The sequence below is a fragment of the Muntiacus reevesi genome, chromosome 3, assembly GCF_963930625.1.
Source record: "Muntiacus reevesi chromosome 3, mMunRee1.1, whole genome shotgun sequence".
Lineage (NCBI taxonomy): Eukaryota > Metazoa > Chordata > Mammalia > Artiodactyla > Cervidae > Muntiacus > Muntiacus reevesi.
Window position 1 is genome coordinate 73093267 of NC_089251.1, and position 6000 is coordinate 73099266.

Below are 6000 nucleotides of genomic sequence, written 5' to 3' on the forward strand. Positions count from 1 at the left end.
ACTGAGAGATGCAAGGAGATGGCCCTGTTACTATTTGTTGGTGGCAGGGTCCTCCTGTCACATGAAGGAACCTGAGGACGAAATCAACACCCAAACAGGCAGGGAGGAGGGAGGGAGGGAGGGTGGCCAGCCGGCACTGCTCCAGCTTCTAGTAGCTCCAACCTCAGGTGACTCTTTTTGTATAAGACTTTCTCTTATCTGAAAACAAAAACGTTCTGATTATTAGTAGATAGGTACATTAGCTAAACTCTCTTATTATTATCCTCAATTTACAGGTGTGGAAGGTGAGGTTAAGATTCTGAGGTCCAGAGGCAGAGCAGAGATGTTTGCATGAATACATTTCATTCTAAATAAGTGCCCCGTGTGGCCATGGGCTGGATACTGTGCAAATACAAGAGTGGGGAAACGACTGTTCTCTCAGAAATTACAGCTTGGGAAAGAGGTGCAGTCATGTGTTACTGATCTAACCCCACTTTATTCAAATCCACATATGCAATGCTGTATTTATGTTCTTCAGGATGCTGCAAAACATCTCACGTCAGAGCTGCCTTAAATAGTGGATGCCTGAATAATTCAGAGAAGCACAAGTCTCCTAAGTCTCTTTTGAGGCCCATTAGGAGTTGGTTGTCATGGGTTTTCATTCTGGCTCAGAACGAAATCTGTGCATGAATCACCCAGGGACCGTTTGGTCACAAGCAACAGAAACTGCACTCAAAGTAACTTAGCCAAAGGGAATTGGTCGGCTTGGTGACGTAGAGCCCAAGGGTGGAGCTGGCCTCCAGGGAGGAGGGAGGCCAGGGACGCTGGTAACAACATGGTCAGCCTGGTTTTGCACCTTTCCCCCACCACTCTCTAGGAGCTCTCCTGTTGACTCAAATTTTCCTGCTACTGCTGGGCTCCACGTGATGATGGCTGGGTGGGCACGGGAAGATGAAGGGAGGGGAGGGGCATGCCTGTAAACAGTTCCAGGTGAGCAACACCCCAGTGTAAAATCTTGAAGGAGGGAGAGCTGCTCATGTGTATAAACTCCAGTGAGAAGCTTGGCTCATTCGCCCACCGCTCTGACGAGGACAATGGGCCCTGTGACCTGCAGCCCCTTCAGAAGTGCATGGAGGGGCTTTGCCAAGAAAGATGTGGAGAGGATGGTGAACACGTATCAGGTATCATCTCACCATTGAAGTGGATTAGTCTGCAGAAGACTCAATGGAGGACATACAGTCCAGCCTCCTCCAGCACCCGGGGATGGGGACACACAGGTAGTTTATTAACATGTCCATTCCTGGCAATTCCACTCCATACCACCCGTGTGGCCTTAATTTTCTCAGGTGCTTGAACTTGACAGAGTTGTCTAAAGATCCTCGCAGTCCTGATTATCCAAGGACAGTCCCAGCTACATGAAATGAATTTCTCTTGGCAAAGCAACCCTTCCCAGAGCCTAAGCCTCCATCTGTGCAGGAGTTGGTGAGTAGCTGAAGTGTGGGCTGGCCTCCTCCTGCCCTTGACCCTTCCCCTGCCTTTGGCCAGCCAAGATCAGGAAACAGCGGGGCTTCACAATATTAAATGATCAAGATGCTCGTGGGTAAGGAAGAATTGACATCAGACTGTTGAAAGTGGTGAAGGTACTCCAGGAACTTGGCCCTTAGTCTTCCTGGACTATGGGGGAGAACATGGGGCCAGGATGGCAGGGATCTGGAAGCTCCAGGAAGGAAAAAGAGAGAGTAACAGAGTTCCATGTGTAGAAGAAGCAACTCAGCTGCAGGCCAAGGAGGTTGGGCCTTTTCTTACTTGGCTGTTGTGCTGCCAGGGCCCAGGTAGGTGCATCAATACAAGAGAACATCTTCAACCTAGTAAGAGTCCCCGGGTCTCCTAGGGGATGGTACCCTCTGAGCTGCCACCTGTGACCTCTGGTGACCACAGATTCTAAGCCGGAGTCACCCTGGGACTGGCTCTAGGGGAGATTATGAGGCCTCCATGTCCCTCACTAGGTAGATAGAATTGCTCTCCAACCCCTGAGACTTGGAAAAAGGGTCTCCATTAAACCCTGTGAAGCCAGCTAAGAACAAATGAGTCGAGGATTCATTTGGAGGAAACAAGAGATACCTGTGGATTGATTCCAAGTGATCTGAAAGACAGTGTCACTAAAAGAGCCACAAAATCTACTGTGGGAAGTCTGAAGAAAGCAGAAATGGCCTCAAGACACCCTCAGAGGTGGCCCGGCCCATGACTGCAGGGCCTGAACTGGCCTTGTTGCCCCTGGAACCTGTCCGCCAGTGACTGTCGTTGAAGCACGATCGCTTCCCCAAAGGGAAGAAGGTGGCATTTCCAGCACTGTCCTTCAGAAAGACGACACAGCTCCTAGAAAATTGAAACTATCTTTTTCTCCAGCTCACTTTTCTGGCTTGTCAGTTCTTACACCAAGGGAAAAACTGGGAGAGAGGAGAGAAAAGGTTTGTCTTAGTAAGTATTACAGTCTCTAAAAAGTCTGCAAACAAGGTCCAAGTACAGTAATCACCACTTAGATCTGGTGCTCAAAAATCAGTTCAGGTTCATTATTTCCAATGAGTTAGTCAATCCCAAGAGGAGGGGAGGAGAGAAAAAATTTCTGAATACATAAAAATTTATCATCCATTTCCACTGTATTTACTGACCCTGTGCAAAGTGGCTGTCTGAAAATGTCTGATTGAGAAGCTCTATGTCAGAGGTGCCGGACAGTCAGGAGGCTCACCCTGCAGGCCAGCTCTGCCACCAACCAGCCATGAGGTCAGTGCCCCCCGCCTCCTGTGGAGGATCATCTTGTTCCATCCGTGCCAGTGTTCAAGTGGCCTTCACAATGACGCAGAGAGAAGCAACCACACTTGGCCCCATTATAGTCCCTGCTCCATGGGTCGTGACCCATGTCTCCAGGGAGATCATATTCTGTGCACAAGTCTTTCCTAAGACGATATGCCTGCTGTGCTGAGAACTGTGGGCAAGACAGACAAGGTCCTGAGTTTTTAGCTTAGTTGGATTCAAGTGGAAACAGGATTACAGAACAGAGTGGAGTCCAAAGAAGCTATTACTCAGGAAAGAGAAAGAACAGAAGCCAAGATATGCTTTGAGAATAAATAAATCAAAAATAATAGGAGTGGGTTGCCATGTCCTCCTCCAGAGGATCTTCCTGACCCAGGGATCAAACTTGTGTCTCTTGCATCTCTTGCATTGGCAGGCGGGTTCTTTACCACTAACACCCCCTGGGAAGTCCAGTAGTAGTATTAAATTAACATTTAGACAAGGTGGGGCTTTGAAGATGGTGGGCAGAGGAAATATCATCATCCCAAAGCACTAAATTAAAAATCCCTTGCCATTCCCAAAACACACTTTTCAAAATGAGTTTGGTCCAAGTGCCCTTATGAAGTAGGGAGGACAGCCAAAAGACTCCATTTCCTGGCTTTCTCAGAGAAGTGTGGACACATGACTCAATCTAGCCAAGAAGATGTAAGTGGAAGCAATCTGTATAACAATCCAGGATTCCTTAATAAAGCAAGAAAGAGCATCCTCACACAGTTCTCCTTCCTGCTGACAAATGTGGGTGCATTGACTGAAGCCCCAGCAGTCACTTTGGGCCATGTGGGAGTCTTGGGAAGAGAATTTGAGCACAGTGGAGAGACAAACTTGAAGAATCAGGGTCCCTGATGCTTGTGGAGCCAACTTACCTAGTCTTTCTCCCTCCAGAGTTTCTTTACATGAAAGAAAAATTTGTATCCTAATCTACTCATGTTTGATGATCTTTGGCAAGTCACTTGTCTTCCCTACACCCCAGGTTCCTTGTCTCTAAAATGGAATAATAGTATTTACCTAATACTTTGTTGAGAGTAAACAGGGTAAACTGAGTAAGCCAGACACATAGCTATTATTATGTCTTACTTAAGCTATTATTTTTTAACAGCTTTGAGAAAAAAACATACATACTACATAGCTTGCCTAAAGTATACAATTCAGTGTATTTATAGTGTTTTTATTATCACCATGATCTCATCTTAGAACATTTTTATCATCCCCCAAAGAAACCCTGTGCCCATAATCAGTCACTGCCCATTTTCCCCTCTGCCTCCCCAGGGCTAGGTGTTTTTTTTTTTCAATAGTAAACTCTCTTTAGTCACAATTTTAAGAGTGCTTGAAGGTATTTTATAATATTAGATAGTCCTTGATGTAAGATAAGACATATTTCCCTGTCAACCTTACATTATAAAGCAATTTACTTAGGGCAAAAGTATGAGATTGTGTTTATTGGGTTTTTCTTAAGAAGTCAACATATGAATTGAGTGGTATCGTAATTTAAATACACTTTTAGGCAGTTTTCTTTTTCTGTGTTCATTTTCCTATTGAAGCAATAAATACAGTTTTAAAAAAATCAAACTGTAACATCTTGAGGTTTGTAATAAAAAATGAGAATCCCTCCCCCTCAAAGCTGCCCTGGTCATTTTCAGCTCTCTTAGAAACCTCCAGTATTTATCTCCATGTCTTTGAACATGCTTATTCTGCTATTTCTTTATTTTCCAATTTTAGACATTATCTTACAGATAGAGTGGTCGATTTATTCTCTTAACACCCTTTGTTCCAAACATAGGTTTTTTAAAACAATTTTTCCTTAAATCACTTATTGGTGTTTAACTTATTATAACTAAATGATGTAAATTCACAGTTAAGGTAGGCAGTGTACTGTTATGATAGTTTTAGTATTTCTGGAGTTACCCTTTCTTCTCAATTGTTTTCCTATCATTAATATTAGCTATTATTAATTCGCCCCCACACTCCCTTCATTGCACTCAAACACAACAGGTCCGTTTCTTCCTTGCATCCATCCTTCTGGGGATTCCTGTCCTTGATCTGGTTGCTATCTGGGTTTGGTTCAATCCTGAAAGTTACTTCAGTCATAGTGAATTCTGAAGGAAACAGCCTGCTTTATCTCCTTGACCCCACTCTCCGTAAAACCTAGACTTAAGCTCATGGAGCATGAAAGCTCATGGCTGAAAGTGCCACTTTGGCCTGACTGCCTTGCCTTTCCCTTCTCAGATAACCTGACATCCTCACCCCACTCTCTCTGCTTGGAATTCATTGAGCCTTTTCTCTCCATGTCTGATTCAAGTTAAAGGACCACCAGAAGGTTTCAGGGAAGAGTTATCAATGAATATTCCCAAGCCCCAAGAAACTTGGGTGCTAAGATCATAGCTAATAATACAAAATAAAGCAGAAAAGTGCTCTGTTGCTGATTAGAGGATGAGCTAGATTACTGACATGGCCCTCTGAGGAGAAAGGAGGGCGGGTACCACTTCAGGGTGGCTCTCTGGATGCTGGCTTAGACCAAGTGCAACCAAGGCTTATACCCTTTCACAGCACCTATGAAACAAACTATTCATGTAATCAGGAAACATTAGTGGCCACCCAGAGTGTACCAACTGGCAGTCTGAGGACCAAATCAGACCTGCAGACATTTTCACGGGTTTTAAACTTCTCAATGGTTTTAGGTTGGGGCATTCACCTTAACCCTCCTAGTCTCTGTATTCTGCACCTGCCTGGCCCTCAAGGTGTGGCCTTTGAGACCTGTAGCAACCCAACCCCACTAAATTACTGAAGAGGGGAAATCCAGAGGGGCTGTTTCTAGTCCCACAGCTCAGTGGCAAATCAGGGGCTAATCCAGCGCAAGCAAGCTTTCTGATGATCCCCTGCTGCTCAGTTTAACACACCCAGATCCTGACCTGTGGTCAGCCCTTTACCCACTTACCAGCCCTTCACCCACTAAGCACGAATTCAGAGCTCAGCAACGGAGCAAACTTTCAGGGTTATTCCCCACAAGCTGGATAAAACACTCCTGGTTCAACACAACATATACAACCTCCAAGTCAAGTGATCAAAATATCTTAAGTGTACCAGATTTGGTGTCCTGCTCCAAACCTGCTGACATTTAATTCCACCTCCTCATTTTGCAAGCCTCTGGCTGACTGTTTCTCTTCTCATTTAAAC